We start from the raw sequence: 22,426 nt of genomic DNA, 5'->3' as shown, positions 1-22,426 counted from the left end.
CAGTTTTTCAAAACAGAGTTACTTGTACTAAGGTCTGATGACGTCCATGGGATACTTGAGGGGCGTTCAAAGGCTCCCTTACAAAGTTAGAAGTATAAATTATACATTATATAACTTGAGTTTAGATTGATGCATTTAAATGTTCCAGTTTGGTTAGAATAGCCAAAAAGGAAATTTGAGGAACATGTTTTGCAGTTCACTGTGTTTTTCACCGTATGTTTCACCAAAGCTTTACAATCGGAGGAAATCACATGTGGTATTGAAATGGCCCTGATAAGAACAAACTAATGAGGGCCATGTGGTGCTATGGCACACCACAGAAACTGGGCAGACATTTGGACTTGTCGTAGTAGTAGGAAAAGCACAGGTGTTACTAATCACGTTCACGATTGGCTTCCTTTGTATTCAAGTGTGCCAGTAAAGCCGTGGCAGTGTGACAGTGAGGCAGCATGCACAAAACCAGGACTCTGAAACTTGAGAAGCTAAATGTACTTTAATTCAGCCATCACTCATTTTATTATTAACAATTAGTGGCCAGAGCGTGTGTGACGGTGAGTTGTGAAGTTATAGCTGTGAACTTAGCAGTGCAGTGTGTGTACAGTTTAGAATAAATACTACTATTCCTCAAGACTAGAGCTGCAACGATTAATCGATTAGTTGTCAATTCCAGCTTCTTAAATATGAATATTTTATGGTTCATTTACTCCTCTATGACAGTAAACTGAATGTCTTTGAGTTGTGGACAAAACATGACATTTGAGGACGTCATCTTGGGCTTTGGGAAACACTGATGGACATTTTTCACCATTTTCTGACATTTTATAGACCAAACAACGAATCTATTGATCGACTGATGATGAAAATAATCATTAGTTGCAGCCCTACTCAAGACCCAAGCCAAGTTCGTTCCTGTCTTCCAGCTGATCTCATTTTGGTGAAAATGATGATTTGATTCCTGTTTTACATGGTTTTATAGGGCTGACATACATGTTAGCGTCTCCAATAGTCAACTGTTGGTGGCATACTTACTAGAAGGAAGATTTATCTAATTTCTTACCAGACAGAAAAAACATTATGTTAATGCTCAAAGTCTTAGCAGAGAATCGTGAGCAATTTATGTAATGTATATAATAAATCCAACTAGCAATAGGCATATTACACAGTAGACATTTAACCTGTCATAACAAGAAAGGTACAGTTGTAATTAATAACATAAATGATCATTCTGTTACATTAGATATATGGGTTATTGTACAGCTAGCGGGTCATTGTTGTGAACTAAACCCCGACAGGGCGATGCGATCTAGTTGTACATTATCCTGTTTATAACATGGCTCCTTGAAATGGTCCTCGAGAGTACAAGATCAGAACTGCGGCCATAGTAACGGTCTGTTATACATAGCAACGGTCTGCTATAAAGAAATAACAGACCGTAGAAAGCCGTGATTGACCAATCAGAATCGATTATTCAACAAAGCCGTGTAATAAACACTTTTACATTCATGTGTTCAAGTAAGCACTGCCAGGCAGCACAGCATGAACAAATGACTCACCTAAGCAGAATGCAGTTTAATGAATGGTATTAGTAACACTTGTTCTTTTCCTGCAATTATGTCCAAATGTCTGCTTTGAAAAAGTGCCTCTACCCAAATTATCTAAGGAGCTAAAAAAGGATTAAATGTAAGACAAACATTGCCATTAGCCTACTGTAGACCCATCAGGGTCTGTCTTTATAACTTACTAACTCGCATCACATTTGTTTTTAGGTATTCTGCCTGATAGAGCTGTGCATACGCTGAAGTTAGCTGGTGCTAAGCTTGCAGTTACAAGAGTATGTAAGTATGTGGGAATGATAAATGTTGTCCCACCCTAACAGGTGCTAGAAAACTATCAGGGCTGTAAAGGGAAATAACATTATGCACAGAGTCTGGACACACCCACACAGTCCTGAGAGGAGGTTCAGTTAAGTGAAAACATCTGTGTACTGTGGGTAAACCATCGGTGTGTAGGTGTGTTTTTAATATAGTTATTTAATGAGGTACTCGCTGCACACATTTTCACATAGATTCTTGTTGGTTTATGATGATGGATTAATAAGTTTTCCAACAGTTTAGAAACGAATGATGAGCTTTTTTTTGCTGCTTGGATTTGAAAGTTAACCTAATAGTAAGAAAATAAGAAATGAAACAAGACTTTGAGGTCTATTTCGTATAATAAACTCCCTAACTGTGGTAGCAATCACAGCGCTAAGTATAAAAATCAGAACAAAAGCTAACTGTGAGTTACCGGTTGCGTTAGGAAGCTTGAAAAGCGCACGTAGAAAAACAATGTTTGGTCCTCTGCGGTTGGTTCGTTTATATCTGTGCTGTAGTCTGAGATTAACAATAGCAATATATTTAGGGCTGACGAACAGTAACATTAGCCGTGATAAACAGCAGGGCTACGGCTCTGTACTGACACCCAGTTACCTTCACAGTGACTTTCTCAAAGGGCCATAAATGTCAACGCAACATTCAGGAATGTTTTTCACAGGCTACAGCTGCAGTGTGCGCGCTATTGATGCGCGGGTCGACTCACAACCCGCGGGTTCGGGTGAGTTTACGAGAAAATATCGGGCGGGCAGGTCAAAAAGTGACAAAAGAAACTGTGTGCAATAGTCCACCATTTCTTCCCCTCTCTCTGTCTCTCGTTCAAACACACGCCAGCCGTGGTGGCGGCACATCATTTTAAACATTTACCGTGCCACCATCACGTAATGCGCTGTCAAGAGGTCGTGGTTTTTTCACATATTTCTGTAAGATCACGTTGCTATGGAAGTGCTTCATTTGATATTCAAATGGCAATGACGTTTTGTTCGCAGTCGATGATGTTAATGTAATTGTGGGAAGCCAAAATTGTGATTGCGAAATTAATTGTGCAGCCCTATTGCCTAGTCGTGTTTTATGTTAGCTTTCAAGCCACCTGAACCAGTAGGTCTATACCTGCCTGTCTGCCTACCTACCTGTACCCATACCTACCTGCCTGTAAGCCTTTCAACTTTAAAAAAAATCCACTGACATCATCCTGCTGCCGCGACTGTCTGCATTTGGTCCTTCCCTTGTTGCCCATCTCCGTCATTGTTGTGAGACTAATTTACTGACTTCACTTCACAAAGTCAAATCATGACATATTTAAAAAAGGAAATCTGTTGCAGAGGATTTAATAGCAGTGCAACCTGAGTTAAATCAGAATATGGCCACTAACCAGGTTACTGCATGTTAACTGAAGAAGTGATTACACAATCTCTGCTGTGGTTATCACGCCGCCTTCAGTTCTACACAATGAACCACAACGCCTTATCAGATGGGGCTCTTTAGCACAAAATCGTATCAAATGTGTTTCCCTGCTCTTTGTCGTGTGGAGCCTCAGAGCACGGACAAACCCTCAGACCCGACGCCTCTTACACCTGCACACGCAGACACACACCTACCTCTACCTGCTGCCCCCTTTGCCCATCTGCGAGATCTAAGCAGAATGGCTGCATTTAGCTCTCTATTGAGAGCCCTCTACGCAGGACGTGCTGTAGTGATCTCTAATCTGCCCTGAGATCTGTGTTTCTCCCCATGGCCTGTGAGCACCGTGTAATTGGCCTCAAATTGGAAGCAGGATCTGAGCTTGTTTATGTAACAAGCATTTTGTGCGATAACGCCACTGTCCTGTCGGTTTGTCTGTCCGTTTGAATGTCTCTTTTCTCTGCTGACTTGCATCCGAAGCTCCTGCGAGGCTCTGAAGCAGCAGGCGTGGCCACATTTGTACAGTATCTAACAAACAGTGGAAATTAAAAGCAAGGAGAAGTGTGTATGCTCAGGTAGCTTTGAACCTTTTCTCATTGCTTCTTCCTCCTCCTCCTCTGCGTCTTCTTCCTCTTTAGCAGGAAGAGGTTATTTTAGTGGACTGGATACGACCTGGCGGTGGATTTCAAGCCCATGTTTATGCGCTTGTTAAGCCTTTTCCTCTTGGTGTGTCTCTCTGCCGCTCTGTCTGCCTGTATTCTTTTTTGTGTCTGACCTCAGAGATCTCGCTGAGAGCCCATGATGAGTCATAGCTCAGTCTGGAGCCTCTGCATCACAGTGGGGAGTCGGGAATACAGAACAGCTCCGGTGGTTTTTATCAACACATACATGCACATGCATGACAGAGACAGAGGAGGACAGATGCACAAGTAACATGTGCATACGTCCAAATAGGCACACACACACATGAAAGTAAAAGTGTGTGTGTGTGCATTTCAGAGTGAGCTCGAGAGACATTGCAGTGTTTTCAAAGGTGAACACATTTGACAAGGTGTAAGCTCATGAGCAATGCCTTCCAATTAACAAAGAAGAATATTCACGGACACACACACGCTCACACACACTCCCAGACATTGTTATTCATAATAATGCTTCATCCCCGGCAGCAGATTATCTTATTGTCTAACCCTGATCCTGTAATATGCAGCACTGTGACGTTCCTGTGATCTTATTCACTTTTGCTGGAATCGTCAAGAGCCCCTCCACATCCCTGATTAATTTCACTCGGCGCCGTGATTGAAATTCACGCTACCACCTAACGCACCGCCACATTAAGACAGTTTCCGCAGTTGTATCCCTGCCATCTCTCGCCGCGCAGTATTTGAGTTTCATCTCTCTGTGACTAAAGAGCGTGTTTTCCATTCTCCCACCCCTGCACCTCCCGAGACTGCAGTGGGATCTCAAAAGAGAACAGCATGCTGTGATGTATATTTCAGTTACTTCCTTCAGCAAACCCTATCTTAAAACCCCCCTTTTATTTTCTCCCACTCTTTTCTCTTCTCTCGCTTTCCCTCTTGTGCTGCAGCGGTGGCGATGTAGTCGTGACATCGACCCTGGAAACTGTTTAGCTGGGGAGCTTCTGTGTCGGTGAGGCTCTTTTTTCATCTTAAACAAGTTTCTGCCGCTCCCCTGATCAATGACTTGGGTTTGAGCTATGTGATACCATGCATCAGAAGTGAATAAAAGGGGTGCAGAGATGAGAACTGTCTCCAATTTATCCAGGTGAGCCTCTCTGGGAGTTTGAATGCATGTGGCCTCCAGCGAGTGAAAGCATAGAGACGTGAGGCGTGATTCAGACACATCCTGGCTCAAGGAAATATACCACATGTCCTGCAGCAGTACAGTACAGTCCATGAATAATGTCAGGTGTACTTTCATTTACAAAACAAATCAGGTGTATTCGAACATGCAGCACCTGTTCTGTTGTAGAATAGACACTGCCTTGTGAACTCACCACAACACTGCAATATGACTGCACGGTAAAAGCAATAAGCTTAAACCTCCTTTTTGGATTTCACCCTGCGTCTGTCTTAGCACCAGAGAGGTGATCCAGTAATTTAGTATCGCACTTTCATAGAGTTGTGGGACTTGCAAGAGACAGATTTTTAAAAAAGAGTAGACACAATTGATGCAGCAGAGGCCCAGATATCCTCACTTTTAGTCCCCAGTATTTGGGTCAAGCTCCAAAACCGCTAGATCTTATATCTCCCATGATGCAACTTGATGGTGTGTTTCATTAGACCAGCGGTTCCCAACCTGGGGTCCGCCAAAGATCACAGGGGTTGCGCCGGGATTTGTCTGCTCTGAAGTTGTCAATATTAGACTTGCACATGTATAACTAAAAGCATAATAACAAATTTACTGGATAATTTATACAAAAGTCTGTATATAAAACTAAAAAATATCTATTTTTTTTGCTACTAAGTAGGCCACATTCTGTTCAAGGAGTTTGGTTTATGGCATTTTGCTGGTCACACTCGTTGACTTGTAGCTTCTTCACTGAATCTTTTGTTTGGCGTTTCGGAGAATAAACAAAGCTTTACTTACCCCTGGGACTAGCTTTGGACCTCTATTGCCACCTCCCCACTCATACAGTACGTTCCCCCAGCCCAGTCTGTATGTAAGCAACATATCAACTTAAATATTAAAGGTAAAGAAACAAGATTATCTTCAAAACTACATTAGGAGCCTTACCATATACATTTTTAATCATGCTTTAATGGTGCATAGTACCAAACACATTCGTCATAATTGAATTACTTGACCTTGGCTCAGGACACGTCGGCTGTAAACATCGTCACCTCCAAGCAAAAATTGCATCACCAATTAGGGCGACATGATATCGTATGTTTCCAGTGACAAACTAGATCTATATAGAGACTTGGAGTCAACTCAGAGTAAAGACTTTTGAAGATAAAAATGGCATCATCATCATTAAACAAGTACCAAGACATAGTTAATTGAAAATAAAGAATATTTACAGAAAATCCAATTATAATACAATACTAGATTAGAGCACTATTGCAAATGGATATTTTTGTAGTCGGCACACACAAACACATTCCCACCACACACACACTGACCGTTACTTCCCATAAGACAGTCATTGGCCTCTATTTTCTGCCTCTAAGTGATGTTCCCATGATTCATAAGAGGCAAGCTGAGGGATAAAAACAGTCCACAGAGTCGATCTCATCCAGATGACTATAGCTTTCAGTCTGAGGAGCTCTGTGGTGACCTCCTCTTGAGTGTTTACCGTACAGATCCTGATCCGTTTGATCCTCCGGCATCATCAAACTCTTATCGTTTGATGATGTTTAACTAAGAAAATCCTTCTAAAGACTTGAGGAAAAAGGCAAACAACTCAAAAGATGCTCATACTGGTCGGGTAGCTTTTGATCACACTATTTCTGGGTTTCTTCTTGATACACCAGGGGACCTGATTGCCCTCACAAATATGCCATTTTTTCCTGCTTTTATTTCATTTCCTATAAAAGGTTTTTCTGCATAAAAACTGTCGTAGTGACACATCGTGCCATGATGAAGATCAAGGTAATGCGTTTTAACAGAGGAGTGTTTTCGTGGAATTTTGGAATCCTCTTACTCATATTTTCATATAGTTCAAACACATATTTAAGGTTGCTGGGGGTGACAGTATCTTTCACGCCTGTGTAATTTTTCATAAAGAACCTTTCAAAATGGCTTCTTCCATGTGAGACAGAACGGTGTGAAATGTCAAGAGACTGAAAAGAGAAAATACCCAACAACACAGAAAGCAATTCCACACCTGTGGAATTTCGTAAGTCGTCCGTGTTGCTCCACAGATGCTGTTGAAATTGTCAGTGAACGCAGCACACGAGGGGGTAAGGGCAAAGAGTGGCAGCAGCAAAATCTATGTTCTTGAAATCCCTCATATCACATTTCGTCGGCAGTCTGCTGCATGTGTTGAGCTGGAGAAAATGGAGAAAGTGGGTTTTTATGGCATACCCCTGTAGAGTAATCAGAAGCAGTGGCTAAGCAGAAGTGACAGCAGCGGTTTGGGATTAGGGTCAGTAGCTGCACACAGTGAGAGTGAGAAAGGGAAAAGGGAGGAGGGGTGGGAGTGCCAGTGGGCAGGGGCCAGCTGGCGGAGGGACGGCCCCGAGGCCTGGGTTAAATCAGAAAGTTTCATTCCCGTACCTATCAGAAATAACACATCTGCAGCTAAGGCTGATTAACCACCCACTCGCCCGGAAAGGGAGGTGGTGTGGCGTTTGACTCGTGTGCTGCCGGGCCGCGTTGGTTAACAGGTGTCAGAGGACTTTCTATAAAGTGAAGATTATGACAGCACCCTATTTCACTCTGGACTCTGCGTGACCTTGTGCTACGTTAATGGGGTGCTGCAATCAAATGTTAATGCTCCTCTGGGGGGGTTTTGGTTAATGTTCGGCCCCATAACCAGGGCGCTCATGTAATGCAGCCATAAATGCTAATATTTGGCTTTCAGTGACACTCGTGATGGGTCTAAATCCTTTTGCAATCAGTTTATTTTGGGACGGCAATAGCGCAAGTTCGAAGCAAATGGAAAAGAGTAGACCACTCTGAGATGAGAAACAGCACTAGTATGTTTGGCATTAGATGCTTACTCCTCCACACTACTTACCCCAAAATGTCTATTACTCTTTATTTTTGTTATCTATTTTTTTTATTAAATCAGGTTAAAGCACATAGAGTTCCTAAGGAAGAAGAATAAACCCTCTTCATGCGGCGTAATAGACATGATAGGACAAAATGAGGGAGACAAAGAAAGACAAATATAACACACACTGAAACGGCCTATAAAGAGTGAACATAATGAAAGCCTTGACAGTCTCCAATACATTCACCGAATATAACCCTAACAAGTGCTTTAAATTTACTAGTCAGTTTTTCAATGCAGGGGAGGCAGACTTTACTGTAAAAAAAAATAGAAGCTGTCATCTAGTATTCAGTCGTTAAAAATCTGAGGTGTGCAATTTTAGCATTAAGAAATCATTACCTTATTAAGAGAACAGAGCAGTGCAGGGAGACCTTATTCCCCTTATGTTCTTTATAAAAAAAAAAAATGATTATCCACATGGTGACTTTATTTGCAGACATTTAATCTGCGACTGCCTGGGGTGTGTTTGTTTGGGTGACTTGCCAACAAAGGACAGTGGTGGAAGAAAAATAAAAACTCCATTGCAAGTAAAACTTCTGCTTTCACAGGTTTACTTCTGTAAAAGCGAAATGTACTTAAAAGGTAAAAAGTAAACGTACAGTACACGCTGGCCGGTTCTGTCATTGTAAAATGATCAAGGCAGATGCTATTAGCGCTAGGGCTGTGTATTGGCAAGAATCTGGCGATACAATACGTATCATGATACAGGGGTAACGATTCAATATATTGCGATACTGTAAGCAAGGCGATCTAATCTAATTTTAGGAAAACTGTCACAGTATAAAGACACATCACCGTATTGTAGGCTATAAAATCTGACTGAAAAAAAAGTCACTATGTGAAATGGCTACTGTGGGGATTAACATCATTACACATGAATACAACTGGATTTATTTGCTCCACAAGAGTCTCGGCTTCACAGTCATACCCAATATGCAATTCTAAGACTGTTTAGGGATCCCAGTATTCAGAAATATTCAATAACGCCATTTTAGAATAGGTGAAAATAACACATTTATAATGCATTCAATTTTGCCCCAAACTGCATGTGATTATCATAAAGTGGGCATATCTGTAAAGGGGAGACTCGTGGGTACCTTTTAAAACCTATTTCCTTTCATATATCTTGAGGTCAGAGGTCAAGGAACCCCTTTGAAAACTCAAAGGGATGAATATAATGATGAATTACATGAAGAATGACATAGTAAATAACATGGAATCATTCCCCAATATCAGCAGACGAGCAACAGCAGTCCTAAACATCCTGCTGAAGAATCCTCTGATACACCGACTGTTTCTGGAGCCGGTGGCTGAAACTCCATCCGAGCCGATGTGGGGCGTCAGCGGAGTCAACCGTTAACGGTGCAAAAGGAGCTTCACCAGCAGAGGGACTGTTGATTGCAGCTGCAGGTGCATTTGAAGCTTCATCAGCTGTGACTGTACCTTTGTCAGCCTGAACAGCGTCATACAGGGGCTTGGTTGAAGCATCTGTAGAAACAGGGATGACTGCAGCTTCATCATCATCAGCTGAACCAGTGGCAGCATCTGCAGCTTGAACATATGAGGCACCAGCCTCTGAGTCTCCACCAGTGGGTAAGTGGGAGCAACTGGGAGCTGAAACTTCCTCCCCTGGACCAGCCTCAGTTGACTCCGCTCTAACAGATTCACTTAAAGCTTCATCTGTCCTCAGCTGAACCGGCAGTGCTCTCTGAGGCCTCATCACCAGCTGGAACGTTGTCATCTATGCCAGTCATCACGGGAGCGTCATCTGAAGAGGCAGGGGAGACATCTGCTGAAACCGCGGCACCATCTGAGGCATCACTGGAGCAAACAGCAGGTACGTTTTCAACACCTGAGCAACTGGCAGCTGAAGCTCTGTCATTTATTGGTGAAGTAACAAGAGGAGTTGACTTCCTCTGGTGATTCCACCACTAGAGAGTCTTCATCCCTCCTGTTTGATCAGGGTTATAAAAGGGTGAATCGGTGCATCACTTTGCGTGATTCAGATACAGCATGTTACACGGGAGGCTGACAAACCCTACCCTATAGTTAAAGTTCTCTTCTGGGTTCAGCTGCATGTGGAAACAAAATCAAACATTGTTCAAATGAATACACTACAGAGTGTTTGTATTATTTACTTGTGCAGTAAAACAAGGGTCACGTACCATCACCAGGTCATCCAGACAGTCGAACCTCATTAAGCTGCCTCTGTGATTTGGGGCGGAAGCCAGTCGCAGCCTTGTGCTCATCAGCCGTCTAAAACAGCAGAGAATATATTTGAGATGCATTTTTTTGCGAGAGTTTGGGCCAAATCTAGAAAACATATCGGTAACCTTCTCAATGTCTATATTTCCATGTCTATAATGCATTATAAACATACTTATAAGGCCTTACAATCTGCTTATAGCACTGTGTAATTATCGTTATAAGCACTCATACATATTCATAATGCTTTTTAACAATAATCATACATTAAAAAGCATTTTATAATGATTTATAAGGTCAAGTATCATAATACTTCATAATTGCTGGTCATTTTTTTTGCAAGGATCATAGTGTATTATATTTACCAATAATTATAATACTTTTGATAATGCAATATAATCACTGTTATAATACATTATAATGTGATTATACATTAATGTTAAGTGGTCATTGTTTGCTTTAAGTAAAGTAAAATTAATTTTTCTAAGTTTTGTGTGTTGTTCTTGCATAGATTTGGTATTTTTTTTCACTTCATGTAAAGCAAACAATGACCACCTAGAGTAGCTTATAATCACATTATAATGCGTAATGACAGTGATTATAATGCATTATAAAAAAACGTTTAATGTATTTCAACTATGGGAATTAGAATACACTATGATCTTTGTGATCTTTTGAAGTATTAGGATACTTATAAGTCATTTTAAAATGCTTTATAACGTGTTATGATTATTGTTATAAGGAATTATGAATATTTATGAGTGCTCATAACTATAATTATACAGATCTCTATGCAGAATATATGTATGTTTATAATGCATTATAGACATAGGCGTTATAGAAAATGTTACCAAAATATCTGCTCTGCTTGATGCAGTGCAAGATACAGTATGATTACATAGCTTGAGCCTCCATGCTGGCTTTGTGGAGTCCTGGTCCGGTCTGAAATAGAGCAGGGTGTGGGCTCCGTCACTTAGGAGTTCGTCCTCCGACTGACCCAGCGTCTCCACTATAGTTTTCATCTGGTTAAAGAATATGTACATGAAATGCATCAGCCAGAAAGATCAAGTTTCTATTTAGGTTTTGACATAAAGCTGTATTAAATGTATTAGATTACATACCTGGCAATACTGGCACCTCTGAGGGAATGGCAGGCTGCCAAGGTACACGGTTGCCAAAACACCACCCAGAGACCACATATCTACTGCCTCTGAGATGGGAAGGCCAAGAATAATATCAGGAGACCTGAGAGTGGAAGACAAGCGTCTTTTATTAGAGTAAATGGTGGCATTAGATCCAAAGAATACCCTAAAAATAACTAATGGAAAATCTCTGCTCGAACACAAAACCCACCTGTATGCAACAGGCTGCGTGATAACACCGCGCTTGACTTCAGCAGCTGCAACGGCTGAACTAAAGTCATGACTTTGGCTCTGAAGGGTTGGTGTTTTTGGTTTGTCAACATGATGCGATGCGGTTTGATGTTAGCATGAATGACACCCACAGTTTTCAAAGACTCAAGTGTGGTTAGCAGCTGCAGAGACAGAGGAAGAAATAAAGACACTGCAGTTTAAAGTCTACAATTTTGAACGTGTTAGTGTGCACAGCGTTTTCCCTCCTGCTTTCATTGATAAGTATTAGATATATAACTCAACACGTTGACCTTACTCAGAGATAAAATGATCAAATGTTCTTGCAGAGTCTTGTCCAACATTTCGAATGCAAGGCGAGTGTGCCCTTTGTGTTCAAAGTCCTCAAAGAACTGAACGATTTTGTCCGGATCGAGACCACAGATCCTTTTATGCATGGCCAGCTGGAGAGAAAACACAAGATATTAGGCAGCTGATACAGCTAAGTTATTAGTAAATGGCATTTAATGAAATGTAGATGATCTATTTCTCTGTTGAGTTCCTGGGAACGATTGGCCCTCTTGTTGAAGATCTTGATGGCCGTGGCTTCTTTGGTTTTTATGGCTTTCCAGTCAGCGACATTACTAAAGCAGCCGGTAAACCTACAGCCTGTGAGCATTGATCTCGCTGTACAGCACGTCTCAGAGTTTTATCTCTGAGTCGCCAGGTCCTTAGACAGAAACATGGAGTGAAAATATGTCAAGCCACTATATTCAGTAAACACATCCTGTACAAACCGACAACTAAAATAACTATCAGATGAAAAACAGATGATTTCCAGATCATTTAAATGAGGAGCATTCAACATCATTCAGCAGATTAGTCTAAAGCACAAAATGGATGAGAAAAACCTACGACAATGGACTCAAAGTGCATTATTGATACTTCAATATTTCACTATGCATATTGTCCTAGGCTTGCCATTCTCTCAGAAATGTACATGTGTTGTTAAGATCAAGTTTCTCTAATTATTTTGAGGCTAAAAGCTGATTTCTGTTCGTAAAACTGCATGTAGCTCAATTGAGCTGAATGCAGCTGGAGGCCTATTTCTCCTCACAGCTTTCCTGGTATTTTATTTGAGCAAATTAATTTGTGCTTTGTGCTTATTTAGTACTGCAGAGCGCACAGATTCCTCCTTATAGGTTATAGTCTACCGTACAAAAGCCTGATGGCTCAACCAACCTTAACCAAAAATAGCATGAAAAAGTAACTTAAGAATAGATGTGACAACATGTTTCAACATTTACAGTAGGACTGAGACTTTTTGCTGTGATGTGACAACGTGTTGGTGTGTTTTGAGGTCCCTGACGACTGCTGATTTCTGTCTCTCAGAATTGAAAGCGACATGTTATTTATGTCAAGTTTTGCAAATTCTAAGCACTTGAAGAGCAGTTTCACTTTGTGTCTCCTGTCTGAACTGATGATCCAGAAATGATTTCTAACTGAACTGGAACTAAAATAATCATGTGGGTGTTTTTGACAGACAGACTGTATAGACAGACACAGACAGGCAATTAACACTACTGCAGACAGAGTTTGGGTGGGGAATTATATTACGCAGTTCACCACTGCCTATCAACGGCAAAATCAATGTAATTTAGGCTATAAGAAAAGTCACTCCCCACTCCTCCCTTCTTTTAAATGAATTTAACCAATGAGAAATGAAAAGGCCTTTAATCCTTCCTCAGCTAAGGGAATGATCTTTTTAATTATTAATTCATTTTTCAGTTTTTTTTTCATTTAAAGGGGACGTATCATGAAAAACTCACTTTTTCAGTGCTTGTGCACATACATGTGGGTATCTGGAGTGTCTACCAACCCACAAACTGTGAAATAAGACAACCCAGTCAGTATTTTGTGGGCTGCCTGGATCAGAAAACATGTTTTTGGTTTTAGAGAGACAGGCGCTAAAACGGAGCATTTCAGACAGAGGGTGAATGCAGGTATATTCAGACAGACAGTATGAGAAAAAATAATGTGTTTTTGAACATTAAAGCATGTAAACATGTTCTAGTAGAAACCCAAAATACAGGGCTGAACCTGGAAATGAGCATGATATGTCCCCTTTAATAGCTTAATCGTGTATCTAACTAGGAAGCAAGGAATCCCTGTATGTATGTGTGTGTGTGTATGTCCTTCGCAGTTCTCGAGAATAATTCATCCGATCTACTTCACAATTAGCGGGTGTATTGCTGGTAACCCAAAGACGTGCAGTGTTGAATTTGGCGCAATACAATAAACAAGAATATACTTTAAATAAACAAGCGAAAGCGTTCTCTGCAGCAGCGGGGGCAGGGCTTCAGGGCTCTGCAGACTGAGTCGAGCATGTCGTTCGCATCAGGCCTTTACAGGACGTGGCTCATTGACTGCAGGTCACTTTTGTTTCTGGATGTTGGATATACTAACGTTGCAACTAAACTCTTCTTCACTCAGTCAAGAAGTGATGAGCGGTTCCCAACAATGCTGCAAGCTGCACATCCGGGGACCAAGCAGTCGGCCCGTTCCGAACGGCCACGACCCGAACAGGCACTGCACAACAACAATCCAAATCTTAAACATACAGTATTCAGTTTCTCATGCTAACTACTAATCAAAGAAAATCAGCAGTCCTCATGTTCAAAGGCTGGAATCAGTGAGTATTTGACATCTTTGGTTGATAATTGCTTAAAAAATTAATCACAGTTGTCAATAAAAATGTTGCCAACTAACGAATCAATTAATCAGTCATCCAGTAGGTGTGAATGTGAGTGTGAATGGTTGTCAGCTGGGACCGGCTCCAGCCCCCCCGCGACCCTGAATAGGATAAGCGGTTAGAGATAAGGGATGGATGGATGGACAAGTTGTTTTTCTTTTAATCTATTATGCAGTTTTTAATAACCAGTGCAGAATTTTAATGTTACATTTCAGTGCACCTTCAGAAAATTGGTGTGAGACATGTCAATGTATGCTCTTGGATCAAATTGATCAGAGCGGTGTAGGAATATATGAATGTCAGAGACACGCATAAAGGTTCCCACCGGAGCTGAAACACAAGAATTTAATGATGCATTGGTGCAACGTGGGCTGTGTGGAGATTGTAAGAGCTGTGATTGGTCTTATATGGCAGCTACATGCTTTCCCTTACATATTTCCATTCGTAGTAGTTGTTTATCGCTAAGACTAATAACTTCACCAACTTCAAAAAGCAATTTCCTCTGAAAGAACAAGTTGAAAAACTAAGTAATCTTCCCCTTTTCTGTAATGTAAGACACATTTGCATTTTGTGATATAGCAGAGCTATTCCCAGTGCAAACCGTCTCCTTGCCATGATTGTCTTTCTCTCTGACAAAGTGAATAAGAGCATGTAAAACTTCAGATATATAACAAATGCACGACGCTGCCTGATAATGCACAACACATCCATCATGTGTTGCAGGCAGCGACACTACAACAGCCAGCGGGTTAAATATCTCTCCGCTCGCAGTGAAATGAATCGCCTGGTGGATACTGGGGGATTGGTGGAAACAAATGGGAGCTTTACTGTACACTGTAAACTGAATTGATTTTTTGCTTCCATAAATACAGGTAGCATTAAAGCTTGTTACACCATCCACAATAAAAGCAGTGGAGCTTTTTGTGCCACAGTGCTAGATTTAGTGGGACATTTGTTGGATTGCCAAAACAGGAAAAAAAGATTCTAACAAAACCTGAACTAAAGCTCTCAGAGTCTGTGCCAATGACCGATAGCAGAGGGACTGAAATGCTGATGGAAAAAACACATTTATCCTCTTCGGTCAAGATGAAATGAAAACAGAGTGATGATGGGTAAAATAGAGGTCACACAGTCTCAACATAGTCTCCTTTGTTTTGCAGTAAATAAGCAAAAGTGTCAGTTATCTTGACTATAATGCATTGATCATTTGTAATTTCCTTGATACTAGTGAAGAGAGTTTTGTGAGATTGTATTGAACTAGTGCAGTGCCAATTGCTTGGCTGATGGCTGCGTGCAGCGTCTTGCCCAGTGTGAAGTTGATTGGAGGAACAGTTCGCGAGACATGCGAAGGACAGTCATACATACATACAGTACATACCTACATGTATACACGCAGACAGACAGTGACTCCTTTCTTTATAGAGAAATGATGCTGCTACAGCGCCATCTATTGGCCAAATGGCACCAAATTTGTCATGGTCACTTAGACATCCGAACTACACATGTCCACCAAATGTGGTTGCAACAGCACAAAGCGTTCAGGAGATATGACGTGTTTTTTGAGACGTATGGTTCATAAGTTACAGGTTAAGTAAAGTTCCTTGTTATAGTGCCACCGTCTTGTCAAATTGCACCACATTAGTCACTGCACTCCCTTGGGGCCCCAGCAATACACCCGCCAAGTGTGAAGAGGATTGGATGAGCGGTTCTCGAGATATGCAGAGGCTATACGGAAAGACAGACAGAAAGATAGACGGAGATTCCTCGCGTTATACTAGGGATGCACCGATACCGTATCAGATATCGGGCCCATACTGACTCAAATAGCTGGATCGGATATCGGTGACAACGGGGCTGATCAATTGAATTAAATTCTATGTTAATATACTATTTATATTATATACTGGAATTTGAATTCCTGTTTAAGTTTTGTCCAATTTGTTGCTGCATTAAAAATTTAATTCTTGTTAATTTTGAAGATTTGTTTGCCAAATTGTTGGTGTACGATTTATTATTTTAATAATAAATAGCAATTCACTAAATTTATGTTATGTTATCGATGTATTTATTTGTTACATTTTCAAGTTAGGAAAGCAATGTTTAAGTCAAGCCTGTTGTTGACTTGCACATAAAATAATAATCCCAGTCACTTCCACACAGTGAGGGATTCAGTTTATTAGTTAAACACTGGTATCGGATCGGTACTCGGTATCGGCTGATACCCAAAGCCTGAAAAGACTGAAAAAGTCGGATCGGTGCATCCCTACTTTATAGTTAGACTGGCAATAACTGACACTATATTCTGCTGTTGCTGTAAGAAATAAGCATATGAGATTAAATATGTGACTCAATCATTTGATTTTATTTTAAGCATATGTGACACTTGAAGTGCAACTGGAGACAAACATCCTGTTTACATTTAAATCGTATCCACCCTCATGTGTTATGACCCAGAGAAAACAGATCAGTCATCACTTCCCACGTTGACTGTGTCACCCTTGACTGTTACCATCTCGACAGCAATCTAAGCGAGACTTGGCAGCCGCTGGGCTGCGCTCGCTTCACCTCGCTGAATCATGATGTATGATGTTTACATAGCCATAAAATCCCCTCCAGAACGGCAATGCTCACTGCTTCCCCTAATTAAGAGCAAGTGGATATAAACATAGACACAACCTCACACAGCGCAGGCACACACACACACATACACAGGCGAGATGATACAAAATGATTTGACTTAACATTCACATAAACACACAGGAGGATACCGAAAATACACAACGACACACTCGCATAACATATTATATCATCAGAGTCGGTGAGAGTCAGGTTTCCGCTCTGTAAACATCAACAGGAACATATTAAGATGAGACAGATGCCTCCCTGGGTACTCTTTATACTCAAACACATTAATATGAAGTTATTGATTGATACAGTATAAACCCCTTTAATATTCCAACTCAAGTACTGTAACACTACCTGCCTGTCTCTTCAATTCATTATATGGAATTGCAGGCATCTGGGGACAGTAAAAGCAGAGTCAGTAATATTTATAAACGGGGATGGGAAGATGTTGAGAGAGCTATGATTTTATTGTCAAAGCTTGTACGTGAAATGTGTGTGTGTGTGTGTGTGTGTGTGTGCTGCACAATCACCTGGTGCAGACATGTCTTCACCACACACACACACTCAAAGGAATAAGTCCAGTTGAAGAGCAGCGCTCTCTAGATTAACTTGTCACTGAAGTTGAGGGCTACAGTCCTCAGGGGGTGTCTTATCCTTGGGCAGACTGGCCCGCTGGCTGCTCCTTGTTATTTAGTGAGCTTTTATCTGCCACTCTGGACCCAGGCTAGTCAAACGAGGATGGGCACGCATAGCTGCTATCTCCAACACGCTGCAAAAAGAAATGTACTTGAAGTGCCTTTAAATCTTAATTGGAAAGGAGCAATGTTTCCAATGCAGCATGAAAATAATCTTAAATAATTTTAGAAATTATATATATATATATATATTACATATCAGAAACAAGATTTTCATGTTGCATAGGTAGATTTTTTTCATTTAGTGAAAGAATAAGCTGCAGTTGGTAATTTTGAGGAAATATAATTAAAAAGTTATTTTTATAAAACAGTCTCTATATCCTGACAGTAGTGCATGAGACAGATAATCTGTGGAAAAAAAATCATGTTCCTCTGCCTCCTCCTAGTGCTCCTTAATGGCTTTCGCAAGATTTGACCGCGCCCGGACAAAAACAAACAATCAGACGAGGAGTCTCTCAGCAGCTGTCAATCACTGCTCGCGAAACGGTCAAACTAGGCAGCGCTGATCAAATATGAATCAATATTCTGTTACTGTAATGCCTATTTCTTGCCTGCATGTTTTCAGAAACATCTTGTAGTGTACTGTATAGCTGTAAAGTGAGAAAGTTTGCTCTGGGCCGTTGGGCGGTGCTCGGTTATGGCTCAACAGTTTTCAACAGGTCACAAAATTTGTCATAAAAAAAAATAATAGAGGCTAAGTACAGTTTATGCCTACTTGTCAGACTAAAAAAATTGCCTGCTTTTATGAGAGACTTCTATCTTCTTTTTCTGCTTTTCCTGTGGAGGGGTCGTGTCGACCCTCTTTAACTCTCTAACTATCTCTGCAAATCTCGGGGTAGAGAATGAGGCAACCCCTGATTCATTTATTGAGATGCACAGCAGACTGTTCAGCGTGGAGTCGTTCATCACGTTGCCTAGACGCGTTGTCATCTCTATTGTCACACAAGCGCTGACAGTGAAAGCCCATTTCTGATTTGATTGTTGTTTGCACTATACTGTAGACTGTTCTCACGTTGCAGTGATTTACTTAGATATATTTTTTTAATATTTTTGGTATTTTTTCTGCTCTATTGGTGAAGTAGTATGAGGGGGATACATTTTGTCCCCACAATGATTCAGCAGAGGCAGGGATATTGCAAATTGCCTGTGCCAAATTGCACCCTGTTTTAAAATAACTGTTTAGACCTCTGTTTGCTTGCTAGTTTTCATGCACTCTCATTTATATAACACGGTGTTCAGGTGTTATAGCTGGCTCAATATATTGATATATATTTTGGAATCCAAATGTAATTTCTATTTTTTCAAATTAGTTGAGCGACACAATCTACAGTACATACTGTCAACTGCAGAAGTACACCTTGGTTGGGAATCACTGCTTTAAGGCACCATGGAGTGACACAGTCAGACTGTACATCTCCTCCCAGCCTCGAGAGACAAGAGAGCCAGATGGCTGATAGAATACCTCAACAACCACTGAGTTGGAAAACTGTCAACTGCAACCTTGCTTGAAACTGACAGGTGTCTAAAAGCACTTGCATGACTGCGGCATAGTAATAACATTTCAATGGAAGAGGCGCAGCCTGAGTAAAGGTCAAGCTGAATTTCCCATCCAATACGCTGTAGAGGAGTTGTGTTACAGGTGAGGAATGAATGAAATGAAATAAAAAAAAATGAGATACTGACCCACTTTCAGCTGACAGTGTAACACACAAACATGGTTTGGCCTTTACTGGACTGTAAGGATGGGTGTAAGTACTGGGCAGCTGCTACCTCCCATGGACTGGAGTTATCCAGTACAAGAGTTCATGTATATTTATTAGGGCTCAGTCGATTCAAATATTTAATCGCGATTAATTACATGATTGTCCATAATTAATTGTGATTAATTGGAAATTAATCACACATTTTTTATCTGTTCAAAATGTACCTTAAAGGGAAATTTGTCAGGTATTTAACACTCTTATCAACATGGGAGTGGACAAATGTGCTGCTTTTTAAAATGTATGTATATATTATTGTTGGAAATCAATTAACAACACAAAACAAAGACAAATATAGTCCAGAAACCCTCACAGGTACTGCATTTAGCATAACAAATATGCTCAAATCATAACATGGCAAACTGCAGCCCAACAGGCAACAACAGCTGTCAGTGTGTCAGTGTGCTGACTTGACTATGACTTACCCCAAAAATGCATGTGATCATCATAAAGTGGGCATGTCTGTAAAGGGGAGACTCGTGGGTACCCATAGAACCCATTTTCATTCACATATCTTGAGCTCAGAGGTCAAGGGACCCCTTTGAATATAGCCATGACAGTTTTTCCTCACCAAAATTTAGCGCAGTTTGGAGTGTTATTTAGCCTCCTTCGTGACAAGCAAGTATGACATGGTTGATACCAATGGATTTCTTATGTTTTTCTTGTTTCATATGATACCAGTACCACTATCTAGCTTTAAAAACCTGCTACGACCTCCGAAATATTGATTGCGTTAATGCATTAAATAAATTAGTGGCGTTAAAACAAATTTGCGTTAACGGTTTATTATCAAGTTAACTTTGACACCCTTAATATTTATCAGTGTTCATTTAAATTAGCCCCAAATATCAGAACAACATTTAAGAAGAAGAGATATATTAACAATAAGGAGTGGTGGTTAATACAGCTCAATTTCGATTTCAGATACATATCAATACAGATTATAAATGACTGTGGATCTCATTTATTCAAACACTTTGGCTCAGTGATGACTCAGATGTGCAGTAGGTCTTCATTTGTTTAACTAATTTGAATCAGAAACTTCTCTGAGATACAGTACAGACTTGTTTATCCATATGAGTCAGTCAGAACAGAGAGTTCAGGCTGCTGGAGAGTTTTCAGAAGCCTAAACAGAAGTAGAAGATGTTTACAAAGCCAAGTCTACTATGACCTCTCGTCACAGGTTGCATGGGTATGACTTTTGAGCAGAACTGAAGAGAGATGTTTTCTTCTCTTGGGGCTGTTTCATTTGAATAGCTTTTAGAGGACTGGTGAGGTAAAACTATGCAGTATTTCACAAGAAAAACTAAAAGATAAGAAAAATGTTCAAAAGTAAATATAATTTTGTGTATTATAATTTAGTTTTTTATTATTGTCAACCCTGGTAATCATCTTGAGAACCTTTTGTATGGGTCCCGACTCACAGGTTGGGAACATCTATGCTACATTATGAATTTTATTTAGAGCCTGACCAATACTGGATTTTTAGGCTGATATCAATATTAATATCCGAGGGTCAGAAATGTCTGATAAAGATATATTGGCCAATATTCTTCTTCTTTTTTTATTTTTTATAAACACATAAAGTATGTTTTCTTAAAACTGCAATCGCTGATTTTGAAAATATGAAATGGCGTCACTGTCTCTGAATGATCTCAAACATATCTTTGGCATGAACGTTTCTTTCATTAGTGCATGAATTCAAATTATACTTAATAATAATATAATAAATAATATAATATGATATATATAATAGGAGTTTGTAGCGGGTTTGGTAGCTCACCTTGTTACTTTGTATCTGTAATCTGTTCTGTATTGGTGGAAGTGATCCAACCCATGACCCTGTCGCTAAGCAACCATGAGTCGCGAACCAATCAGATTGCTTGATTTGAGCTACCCGTTTTATAAATATGGATTTCACAGTTGTAAACACAAACATTCCAAATGTGTCCCAGTTTATTTCCTGTTGCAGTGCATGTGAATGACATAAGCTGACAGGAAGTAAACATGGACCCAAACTGTTGCCTAGCAATGCAACTCCGATGTTTACCAACCCATGACAGAAGCAACTGGCTGTCGTTTAGCTATTATCTATTATGACTCACACGTCTGGACTAAAGTCTGTTGTTTTCCTCTAATTGTAAGTTCTGTTTTTCTTGTCGGGCTGAAGGCAGTCAGAGACTTGATTGGGATGTTACTGGCCCACTTTCTCGTCTGTACAGCTCTGCGTTCTCAACACAATGACAGGATGTGACGTCACACAGTACGAGTCTCCAGGCTGCAGACAGTTTGGGCCGGGTCTTGCTGGCATCTGGGGTTCAGTGGTGACCAGGCAGTTACCCACAAATGAAGACTCTATAAAGAGCTCAGTCTCATGCAGAAACAGTGGCGAGGAATCAAGGGGTCAGATGGTTTATTTCAATCCATAATTAGAGTGGCTGGGTACTTCTCTGTGAATATGCTCGTGAAAAAAAAAGTAGTTTATTTTTTAATGTTTCGTTACGTCAATTTTGTTGAATGAAAGGAGGTCAAGTGGGCTCATTTTGTGTCTTCGATGGTGAATTAGTTTTTTCCCACTGGAGGTTCTGAGAATAGCTTGACCCCTTGGTGACTGACCAGCAGGCACATTAGACATGTCAAGTCTCTTTGAAGATAAATCCTGTTGGACCGTCTCCTTGGAGACTCGGGGACAGACAGTGCGGAAGTTATTACTAAAAGTAACATCAGAAAAAGCTTTTTCTCAAGCCTAAAACAGACTACTTTTCGATTGGCAAATTCTCTCCTTGTGCATCAGCAAATTCTGCAAGGTATATGCTACCATTTGGGTCTCGACAGCCAATCGTAGCTCGCCGCTGCTTGTGTCCAGAGCCGAGGCCCTGCAGAACCAGCTTCACGAGTGACGCCAGGGGAATCGGGGTCAACATTTTGCTTGGCACGCTTCCAGTGTCGTGAACTGGAGGGAGTGAAAGGGAAGGGAAAGGAATGAGGAGAGAAAAGAGAACAGGAAAAAGAGCTAATATTTTTAACTCC

General features: G+C 40.6%; 1 protein-coding gene and 1 long non-coding RNA gene across 3 annotated transcripts in view; both read left to right on the top strand.

The window, feature by feature from the left end:
* The window catches only part of LOC141774305 (gamma-aminobutyric acid receptor subunit pi), a 297,207-nt gene that overhangs the window by 63,325 nt on the left and 211,456 nt on the right, over nucleotides 1–22,426 (top strand). The gene's annotated exons all lie outside the window — the stretch shown is intronic.
* On the top strand, nucleotides 1,765–9,882 carry LOC141773514 (uncharacterized). Its single transcript, XR_012595144.1, has 4 exons — nucleotides 1,765–1,835; nucleotides 4,858–4,919; nucleotides 9,247–9,603; nucleotides 9,701–9,882. It is a non-coding gene; the product is annotated as an uncharacterized LOC141773514 (long non-coding RNA).

The sequence above is a fragment of the Sebastes fasciatus genome, chromosome 9 (assembly GCF_043250625.1).
Source record: "Sebastes fasciatus isolate fSebFas1 chromosome 9, fSebFas1.pri, whole genome shotgun sequence".
NCBI classification, from domain to species: Eukaryota; Metazoa; Chordata; class Actinopteri; order Perciformes; family Sebastidae; genus Sebastes; species Sebastes fasciatus.
This window is presented reverse-complemented; position numbering and strand designations above follow the sequence as displayed.